Source organism: Erinaceus europaeus, chromosome 2, assembly GCF_950295315.1.
Source record: "Erinaceus europaeus chromosome 2, mEriEur2.1, whole genome shotgun sequence".
In the NCBI taxonomy this organism is placed as follows: domain Eukaryota; kingdom Metazoa; phylum Chordata; class Mammalia; order Eulipotyphla; family Erinaceidae; genus Erinaceus; species Erinaceus europaeus.
The window spans coordinates 31,329,448-31,341,439 of NC_080163.1; positions in this window are offsets into that span (position 1 = coordinate 31,329,448).

Sequence of the window (11,992 nt, forward strand, 5' to 3'; positions counted from 1 at the left end):
TTTGGTACTAACCAGCTACTTGCTAAGTCACCTCACATCCTGGTGCACAGAGCACTATAGATAATTAACATTGTGAATACCCTATAAAAATCTAAGCCAACCCCCTCTCCACCCCGTCAAAAATTTCAAACACAAAAAAATCCTTTGTGTGAACAGGAAACTGATTTGCGTACTTACTGTTAACTAGACAAACAACTTGTAAGTGAATTGCATTTGTTCTCTTGGCAGCTCTGTTTGTATAAAGAGGCTTAACTGAAAGATTAAAACAAATTCTATCTTAAAATATTGCACTATAAAACCATACACCTGCTCAGAGTTCAAAGGACTGTGGTCTTATTACAGGTTGTATAAGCATCAGGAAAATTTTACATGAAAAATAGTTCATAGTAACAAACCTCAACATCTGAAGTAAATCCTGCACAAAGGTTTCTTGGACTGGAAGTGGAGAAGAGAAAACCAGACTTACCAATTTCCTGGTGAAAGTGTGTTAGACTTCCAGTGTGGAATGCTTTGGAAAGTTACAAAGCACTGTGCTTTAAAAGACAGAGAAACCATGATGCTTCTTTGTATTCTATCGTCAAGTCAGATCAGAATTGTTTTAGGGCAGTAGTTATGGTTGTGAAAAAAAAAAATGCTGCTTCCTAGACTATGTAGTAAGTACCCTTTGCTTTCTAGCAAATATAAAAGTTGAGAAAAATAGAAGTAATGAGGAATCAAAGAAGTACCCAAACCTTCACCAACATTGAAACTTTGTGGTATAAATGTCTAATATATATCCCAACTGACTGACAAAGGGTCATGTCCTTTTATCTAGGTGTTAAGAAAATCGCTGCTATTTTTTTTTTTTTTTTAGGATCTTTAATTTTCAAATTAATGACCTAATGCTGCACAGGATGAATAGACCACCTTTTAGAGGATCATTGGATTTATTTACTTGTAAGCCCAAAGCAGGAAATGCTCTTTGGGATCTGTTCTCCAGAAACTGCCTCTGGGCATCCTGCCAAGGATTTAGCTCACTCATCCCTTATCTTAGTCAATCCTTTTGCCTTATGCTCTCACTTTTTTTTCCTCCTTCAGTTTTCTCTTACATGGACCTCCTACAAGTAGTCCCCTACTTTCCCTGACTGCTCCCTGGGAACAGGGAAAAGCCTTAAGTAGATGTATGAATCCATGATTGGTTTTGTCTTCTAGACACAGAGACTCAAAGCTGTGGAAACATCTCTGCACTGGAGCACAGGAATTATATTCCTGAGACCCAGAGGCTCCAGCACCACCAGAGCTGAATGGTGACCTGGTCTCTTTTTCTCACATATTTTACTCTCTACTTCTCTTTATCTCATAAAAATAAATAAATATTTTAAACTAAAGGATACAGGTATTCATAGAAATTCACTAAAAGTTTATGCTGGACTAAGCAACCATAGAGAAATGGGGTAATTATATTTTCTTTCAGATGAAACAAGTGGTCTTTGCGAACTTGACTTACTACTATGTATCTTACTTTGTGGCATGCAAATAGTTGGGTCACTCATAGGCTGGATGCCAGTGAATTCCCTTCCCCTCAGAGGAATTCAGAGAATCACCAACAGCAGCTTTCAGTCTCTGCCTCCTTACACAGTATGGTACCCAATTTTATGCTAGATTAGACAGATTTCTTTCACTGAAAGAATTACAGTTTAAGGGAAGGGAGATAGCATAATGGTTATGCAAACAGATTCACATGCCTGAGGCTCCCAAGTCTCAGGTCCCAAGTTCAATCCTCTGTACCACTATAAGCCAGGGCATTGGTAAGAAAGAGAGAGAGGGAGAGGGAGAGGGAGAGGGAGAGGGAGAGGGAGAGGGAGAGGGAGAGGGAGAGGGAGAGGGAGGGAAGAAGGTAGGGAGGGAGGGAGGGAGGGATGGAGGGAGAGAGAGAGAGAGAGAAAATTGTATTTTAACTATTATCTTTCTAGGAAATTTTTATCTATAAAACTTCCAAAGTAGTTTAGGACTCCTGACATTTCCATGTTTTTTTTTTTTATATAATTTATTTCTTTATTGGGGAATTAATGTTTTACATTCAACAGTAAATACAATAGTTTGTACATGCATAACATTCCCCAGATTCCCACTTAACAATACAACCCCCACTATGTCATTCATCATCTTTCATGGACCTGTATTCTCCCCACCCACCCACCCACCCCAGAGTCTTTTACTTTGGTGCAATACGCCAATTCCATTTCAGGTTCTACTTGTGTTTTCTTTTCTAATCTTGTTTTTCAACTTCAGCCTGAGAGTGAGATCATCCCATATTCATCCTTCTGTTTCTGACTTATTTCACTCAACATGATTTTTTCAAGGTCCATCCAAGATCGGCTGAAAACGGTGAAGTCACCATTTTTTACAGCTGAGTAGTATTCCATTGTGTATATATACCACAACTTGCTCAGCCACTCATCTGTTGTTGGACACCTGGGTTGCTTCCAGGTTTTGGCTACTACAAATTGTGCTGCCAAGAACATATGTGTACACTATTAAATGGGGAAAGCAGAGTCTCTTCAACAAATGGTGTTGGAAACAATGGGTTGAAACATGCAGAAGAATGAAACTGATGAATCACTGTATTTCACCAAATACAAAAGTAAATTCCAAGTGGATCAAGGACTTGGATGTTAGACCACAAACTATCAAATACTTAGAGGAAAATATTGGCAGAACTTTTTTCTGCATAAATTTTAAAGACATTTTCAATGAAACGAATCCAATTACAAAGAAGACTAAGGCAAGTATAAACCTATGGGACTACATCAAATTAAAAAGCTTCTTCACAGCAAAAGAAACCACTACCCAAATCAAGAGACCCCTCACAGAATGGGAGATCTTTACATGCCATACATCAGATAAGAGTTTAATAACCAACATATATAAAGAGCTTGCCAGACTCAACAACAAGACAACAAATAACCCCATCCAAAAATGGGGGGAGGACTTGGACATAATATTCACCACAAAAGAGATCCAAAAGGTTGAGAAACACATGAAAAAATGCTCCAAGTCTCTGATTGTCAGAGAAATGCAAATAAAGACAACAATGAGATAGCACTTCACTCCTGTGAGAATGTCATACATCAGAAAAGGTAACAGCAGCAAATGCTGGAGAGGGTGTGGGGTCAAAGGAAACTCCTACACTGCTGGTGTGAATGTCAATTGGTCCAACCTCTGTGGAGAACAGTCTGGAGAACTCTCACAAGGCTAGAAATGGACCTACCCTATGACCCTGCAATTCCTCTCCTGGGGATATATCCTAAGGAATCCAACACATCCATCCAAAAAGATCTGTGTACCATGTTGGTTTTAACAGAAGTTTCTGGCCTGGGGAGACAACAAAGTGGTTATGCAAATAACTTTTCAGACCAGAGGCTCAGAGTCCCAGGTTCAATGCCCAGCACCACCATAATCCTGAGTTGAGCAGAAGGTCACAGCCTTCCCCACCCCTACACACACACCTCTTTCATTAAAATAAATAAATAAAAATTTAAAAGACAGGAGTTTCTGAGCCAAACTCAGAAGCACATTTATTATTCAGTCTGTTTCTCAAATATACCTTATCTTTGAATATTTGATCTTCTCTGGATAACTTGTATATTTAAACTAATATGTTCAGTAAAAAAAAAAAAAAGTTCCTTAATGATAAAACTCACAGGTTAAATACAAGACAGGCTGAATCATAACAGCTACATAGAAGACCACCTGTTGGTATTTGTATGCTTTCACTATAGGAGTTCTGTACCATAGGAGCTGCTCACTCTCTCATTTCCCAGTAACTTGTTAAGCATTCAAACACCTCAGTTTAAATTGTAATTATATCAGTTCCTAGCTATGTAGCCTTGGGGATAGTTCCTTTTACCTCCCTAAACCTTAGCTTCTGATTTAGCAACATGCCTGAGTCTTCCTCTCTAGAGCTTCTCTTGGAGCTAGAGGTCATTTCCACCAAAGCTGAAAAAGACAAAGCACTGCAAAGGAACTAACAAAGAGCTGATCCTTGTTCTTGACTCTCCCTTTATAAGATTTCCTATTTCCTGCTGCAGCTGCTGAAATTAGGAATTTACTGACTTGAACGGTTGTTATTGACTCATTTCTCATCTTCCTGAGATACACCCACAATACACACATGAAGAAAAGAAGTGTTTAATATATGATCACAAAAAGGCAATGCTTTCTACATGAATGAATGAGCCTCACTTAGTGGAAATCTTAAAAGATGTAATTTTTGTTGAAAACTAAAATGAGTGTGTCTGGATCCACAAATACATTGTTTAGCAAAAACACTTCAGAACACCAAAATGCACTCCAAATGAAGGGCTTAATTAGAATTACTTCATGTTTTGACCAAGGGTGTTTCCTTGGTCATTAAGTTTCACTATAAGTACCATCTAATGATAAAGCCAAAGTCTGGTTTTCTATATAAATAAAATGTCAGATTTCTTGCCCTGTGTCAAAGTCTATTTTTGTACAGACTCAGTGTGTATAAAGTCTTTTGCTCCTAAAACAAAGAATAGTAGAATAAAAATCTGACATATGATTTAGAAAATGCTGGTAATAGTATAAAATAGAGAGAGAATTTCCAGAAGTGGAGCTATAGAGTAATAACAGACTCACTTTGCTCTCAGGCTCATCTAGAAAAAAAGGAACAATAATCACCTGAAAACTCAACAAAATATGACCACAGTTTCTTCAGATACTCCCCACGCCACAAGAGAATACAGATACAGGTGACTCGTGGACAAAAAAAAAGTTGAGAGAGAGATTCCCATGACTAAAAATCCATATTCAGGTGGCAACAAACTGGGGGGTTGCAGCTGAGGCACACCACTTCCAGGTCCAAGTTAAAATAAGAACTTTCTTTTTTAATCACATACAAACTCATCAATTTATAATTTTGTGTTCTAAAGTTTTCAATGTCACCCAACACAGAACCTGGAACAACAGCAGGGAGACCCTATAATGACACCAAAATCACCCTAAACCCCAACACTTCATCTGCTCTATTACAGTCTTTAGGTCCAATGATTGTTCAACAATTTGTTTGGCTTTGTATGTTAACTGTCTTTTCAGCCACCAGGTTCCGGATGCTGACCAGACTTCCCTGGACAGACGATCCCATCAATGTGTACTGGAGCACCACTTCCTCAGAGCCCCACCCTACTAGGGAAAGAGAGAGACAGACTGGGAGTATGGATCGACCAGTCAACACCCATATTCAGCGGGGAAGTAATTACAGAAGCCAGACCTTCCACCCTCTGCAACCCACAATGACCCTGGATCCATACTCCCAGAGAGATAGAGAATGGGAAGGCTATCAGGGGAGGGGGTGGGATGTGGTTATTGGGTTATGGGAATTGTGCGGAATTGTACCCCGCTTATTCTATGGTTTTGTTAATGTCTCCTTTCTTAAATAAACATAAATAAATAAAATAAGAACTTTCTTTTTTAATCACATACAAACTCATCAATTTATAATTGTGTGTTCTAAAGTTTTCAATGTCACCCCACACAGAACCTGGAACAACAGCAGGGAGACCCTATACTGACACCAAAATCACCCTAAACTGACACCAAAACCAGCTAGGTCAATCAGGATAAATCTACCTTCCCCCACAACTGTGGCTTCTTAAGTAACTCAATCACAGTAGGTACAAAGAAGTCTGATCAAGAGTAAGGGAAAGGTCTCAAAACTTAAGAAGCCATGCTCAGTGGCAGCAGGAGCCATTTTGGTACTTAGAAAACACAGCACACAGTCACAGTAAGGAAGGCAAGGAATTTGGGCGGCCATAAATCTTGATTTCTTTGAACACTAATTCTCCAAGACTGGAAGGTCCCTGCCTCCCCCAGAGGCTAGAACCACATAAAGGAGACCATATACTGACATCAAAGATATTAAATAAGCCTGGTGATAGAGGATAAAATTCTCCCTTGCCCTACCAAAATATAAACAGGAATATTGAGTACCTTAGCAACAGTGCATCTTGCTGGCACAATAATAAAAGTCACACTAAATTCAGAAACTGAGAAATATACAGACAGCAATGACAGAAACCCCAAAGGACCAGACAGATTCAGATCTAGAAAAAAGGACAAAATTTAGTAAACTCATTATGAAATCAATTCAAGAAACTAAAGAATCAAGAACTCAATGATCATTTACCAAAGAACTGCTTGGTCTAAAGAACACATTGAATGCAGTTCAGGTTGATGTAGAAGGCCTTGAAAGTAAACTAACTAGATGGAGGAGAGAATATCAAAGCTAGAAGACACAACGCAACATTCTGTGAATTTAAAACTCTTGGAGAGGAAAGGTTTAGGAAAAATGAAGCACTACTCTATGAAATAGCAGACTTTATTAGAAAGAAAAATATCAGAGTTATTGGGATCCCTGAGGGAGAAGGCAGGGAGAGAGGAATAGAGAATATACCCAAAGTAATTTTAGTAGCAAATTTTCCATACTTGAGCAATGTTCAAAATATAAATATCCAAGATTGTGAATGCACATCTAAATTTTTGAATCCAAAATGACACAGACCAAGGCACATCAATGAAAAACTGTCCAAAACCAGGAACAAGGGAAAAATATTGCAGCATGTTAGGGGAAGGAGGAAAGTCACATATAGAGACAGAACTATCAGAATTGCTTTTTTAAAATTTTTTTATTTATTTATTATTGGACAGAGACAGAGACAAATTGAGAAGGGGGAGACAGAAGAAGAGAGACAGATATAGACCTGCAGCCCTGCTCCACCACTTGTGAAGTGTTCCCCCTGCAGGTGGGGACTATTGGAATTTCATCAGATTTCTTACCACAAACCCTAGTGGCAATGAGAGAAAATAATGGCATATTCAAAGTATTAGAAGAAAAGAATTGCCAATCAGGGATTTGTAACCTGCAAAATTATCCTTCATATATAAGGGAGAAATAATGATTTTTTGAAACATTCAGAAACTTAAGGAATTTGCTGCTACCAATTCTGCCTTGCAAGAATTACTGAGAGGAGGACCACTACATGAAAAGAAGATGCACCACACACCTCTGGACATCTAAATTTTGATAAGAGGGCCCAAACTATTAAATGAAGCAAGGAGGGTCTCTTAAGTAAACACTGCTGGGAAAACTAGGTTGAAACGTAAAGAGGAATGAAATTGAACCACTTTATCTCACCAGAAGCAAAAGTCAACTCCAAATGTATCAAGAACGTGGATGATAGATATTGGTGGAATACTTTCCCATCTGAATCTCAAGGATATCATTGATGACACAAACCTAACTGCAAGGAAGACCATAACAAAATCAAATCAATGGGACAACATCAAATTGAAAAGCTTATGGTTCCATAAACTAGGGAAAAATATATACCTGAAAGCAGAAGTACACAATAGTCTGCAGAGAGTACCCCCCAGCACTTCATCTGCACTATTCCAGCCTCTGGTCCATAATGGTTCAAAAATTTGTTTGGCTTTGTATGTTAACTCTCATTTCAGCCACCAGGTTCCAGATGCCAGCATGATGCCGACCAGACTTCCCTGGACAGACAACCCCACCAATGTGTCCTGGAGCTCTGCTTCCCCAGAGCCCCACGCTACTAGGGAAAGAGAGAGGCAGTCTGGGAGTATGGATCGACCAGTCATTGCCCATGTTCAGTGGGGAAGCAATTACTGAAGCCAGACTTTCCATCTTCTGCAACCCACAATGACCTTGGGTTCATATTCTCAGAGGGATAGAAAATGGGAAAGCTATCAGGGGAGGGGATGGGATATAGAGATCTGGTGATGGAAACTGTGTGGAGTTGTACCCCTGCTATCCTATAGTTTTGTTAATGTCTCCACTTATAAATAAATAAGAAATCATCACACAAACAATGGGAGTAGAGTTTTACATGCCATACATCACTTAAGAGGCTAATAAACAAAACATAGAAAAAGCTCATCAAACTTGGCAACAAAAAAGCAAATGACACAATTTAAAAGTGGGGAGAAGATATGAATAGAATATTCACCATAGAAGAAATACAAAAGGCCAACAGACATATGAAAATTTTCTCCAGGTCACTGCCTGTCAGAATAATGCAAATAAAGACAACAATGATAAACTACCTCACCCTTATGAGAATGTCATACATCAAAAACGACAGCAACACAAATGCTGGAGAGGTTGTGGGGTCAAATGAATCCTCCTGCACTGCTGGTGGGAATATAAACTGGTCCAACCCCAATGAAGAGCAGTCTGGAGAACCCTCACAAGGCTAGAAATGGATTTTCCCTATGACCTAGTAACTTCTCTCCTACAGGTATGTCCTAAGTAGTCAAGCACACCCATCAACAAAGAAATATGTATTCCTATGTTCATAGCAGCACAATTTGTAATAGCCAAAACCTGGAAGCAACCCAGAAGCCCAACAACAAATGAGTGGCTGAGAAAGTTGTCTATAAACACAGTGGATTACTACTCAGCTACTAAGAATAATGAACCTACCTTCTCTGATCCATTTTGGATGGAGCTAGAAGTAGTTATGTTAAGTGAGGTAATTCAGAAAGAGAAAGACAAGTATGCGATGATCCCACTCATAAACATAAGTTAAGAAAGAAGAGCAGAAAGGGAAACACAGCAGAATTTTACTGAATTTGGAGTACTGCACCAAAGTAAAAAACTCTGGGGAGAAGGTGAGAGTAGATTTTCAGCTTCACTACAGGGGTAGGGGAGTAGGGACACAGACATGTGGTGGTGAGAATGGTGTTACTATACACTCCTATTAACTTATCATCTTATAAATCATTATTTAATCAATATTAGGGGGAAAATGGATTGAACGTCTCCAAGTTTTTGATGCATAGACCTCAACTTCTGAGTATATATTTTAAATTGGTAACCTGATTGAATTATAACAGTGGGTTTAAATTAATATGCATCTAACAATGACTTTTTTTTTCAAATATTAGATCACCTAAAATGTTATAGCGGGGAGACAAGAAGGAAACTGGTCTTGTCAGTATATAAGATACAGTTATTTGTAAATAGCATTAAATGACATAAATCATGGTAAAGTTTTGTATGATACAGTAAATCCTAAGCATGGGATTTTCAAAGTAAATGAAATTCCCAAATAACTTGTTTATAACAACTATTTATTGCCTTCTTAAACTCTAAGACAGCGAGAACCTTCCCCATGCTCTATAAAACTCATATTTCTCCCAGTCCTGAAACCTCTGGGGTGTGGCTTGGTTTCTTTCATGCTTCTCTTGATCCATACCATTTCCTACTGCATCTGTTAATCTCAGCCAAATCACTGCAACCTTGATATGTTTCACTTTGGTTTGCGTCCAGAGACACTAGGCATGGGAAGTCGACCCTTCAGCTCCAGTACTATGGTGAGACTGTTCCTAGCTCACAGGACCCATTAATTTCATTTCTGGTGGTGCACTTCCTAACAAAGCCACAGGGAATCATCCGGAGCCCTAGTCAGGGAATCCTGGGATACCCACATAGATATGATGGGCTTAGACTTCTAACAGATCCCTCTCTCCACCATAGCTGGTTGTCTCCATCAAGAACACCCTCTTGTGGGCCTCTACAGGACCTTGCCCTCAATGTGGATCAACAATAGTAGGGAGTGCCCCCCCCTTCAAAGGGAGGCTGAGTCAACATATTCTGCCACTTAAAGAAGACTGGTACTTCAATGAGTGCATCCCAGAATGTTCCTTGCTATAACCACAGCATGCAAGTTCAGATCTACAGGGATGCAGAGGTGACATAGGCTCCTGTGCTGAATATGGACCCCATATTAGATTATAGGGTTTATAGTTATGGTATTTATGTAATTTTCCCATATTTGGGAGCTACTCTCTTCCCTGATGCAGCTTTCTAGTCCTATTCTCAACTCTTGACACCATCTCCCCAAACAATAAGGTTAAATCCAAATGGATTAAAGATCTAGATATTAGACCAGAAACAAAAATTTACAGAAGAAAATTGGGGGGGGGCAGGAAGTAGCACACAGGGTTAAGCACACATATTTCAAAGTGCAAGGATCCTAGTTTGAGCCCCTGGCTCCCCACCTGCAGGGCGGTTGCTTTGTTAAGTGGTGAAGTAGGTCTGCTGGTGTCTATCTTTCTCTCCCCCTCTCTGTCTTTCCCTCTTCTCTCAATTTCTGTCTTATCCTATAAAGAAAAATAAAATAGAAAAGATGGCTTCCTGAAGCAGTGGATTTATAGTGCTAGCACAGAGCCCCAGTGATAACCCTGGAGGTGAAAGAAAGAAAGAAAGAAAGAAAGAAAGAAAGAAAGAAAGAAAGAAAGAAAGAAAGAAAGGAAAAGAAGGAAAATAAAGAAGGAGGGAAGGAAGGAAGGAAGGAAGGAAGGAAGGAAGGAAGGAAGGAAGGAAGGAAGGAAGGAAGGAAAAGGAAAGGGAAGGGGAAAGGGAAGGGAAGGGGGAAGGGAAGGGAAGGGAAGGGAAGGGAAGGGAAGGGAAGGGAAGGGAAGGGAAGGGAAGGGGGAAGGGAAGGGAAGGGAAGGGAAGGGAAGGGAAGGGAAGGGAAGGGAAGGGAAGGGAAGGGAAGGGAAGGGAAGGGGGAAGGGAAGGGAAGGGGGAAGGGAAGGGAAGGGAAGGGAAGGGAAGGGAAGGGGAAGGGAAGGGAAGGGAAGGGGGAAGGGAAGGGAAGGGAAGGGAAGGGGAAGGGAAGGGAAGGGAAGGGAAGGGAAGGGAAGGGGGAAGGGAAGGGAAGGGAAGGGAAGGGAAGGGAAGGGAAGGGAAGGGAAGGGAAGGGAAGGGAAGGGAAGGGAAGGGAAGGGAAGGGAAGGGAAGGGGGAAGGGAAGGGAAGGGAAGGGGGAAGGGAAGGGAAGGGAAGGGAGGGGAAGGGTGAAGGGAAAGGAAGGGAAGGGAAGGGAAGGGAGAAGGGGGAAGGGAAGGGAAGGGGGAAGGGGGAAGGGAAAGGAAGGGAAGGGGGAAGGGAAGGGAAAGGGGAAGGGAAGGGAAGGGAAGGGAAGGGGAGGGGAGGGGAGGGAAGGGAAGGGAAGTGGGAAAGGAAGGGGAAAGGAAGGGAAGGGAAGGGAAGGGAAGGGAAGGGAAGGGAAGGGAAGGGAAGGGGGAAGGGAAGGGGGAAGGGAAGGGAAGGCAAGGGAAAGGGGGAGGGAAGGGGAAGGGAAGGGAAGGGGAAGGGAAGGGAAGGGAAGGGAAGGGAAGGGAAGGGAAGGGAAGGGAAGAGAAGGGGGAGGGGAAGGGAAGAGAAGGGAAGAGAAGGGGGAAAGGAAGGGAAGAGAAGGGGGAAGGGAAGGGAAGGGAAGGGAAGGGAAGGGAAGGGAAGGGAAGGGAAGGGAAGGGAAGGGAAGGGAAGGGAAGGGAAGGGAAGGGAAGGGAAAGGAAGGGAAGGGAAGGGAAGGGAAGGGAAGGGAAGGGAAGGGAAGGGAAGGGGGAAGGGAAGGGAAGGGAAGGGAAGGGAAGGGGGAAGGGGGAAGGGAAGGGAAGGGAAGGGAAGGGAAGGGAAGGGAAGGGAGGAAGGAAGGAAGGAAGGAAGGAAGGAAGGAAGGAAGGAAGGAAGGAAATGTCAGTGAAACTTTGCAGGATCCACACATTGGACCAGTGACTGATATCCAATATCTATAGAATTGGTACAGATCTACAAAATAATAAAAAATAATCCAGTGAAAAGTGGACTGTTGGGGCCTGCTTGGCCCTGATCTAGGCCCAGCAGACACTCTGTAAGCCTGGCTTGAATTTCACTGAGGGTCACTGACTTCCTCAGAGTGACACAGCACTTCTGTAGGCCATGCCTGAATTCACCTCTGCCCTCCAGCTGATGATGTGTAAAGAGCATAGGCCCCACCGATGGTGATGCCACCTCACACCACCTCTAATGTCATCTCACCCTACCTTTCCATCCCTGCCTCTACCCCCTGCCTATAAAAAATGGCCTTTTCCTCAGTAAAGCGAGTCACTCTCTTGACAGAACTCCTGACTTGGTGTCT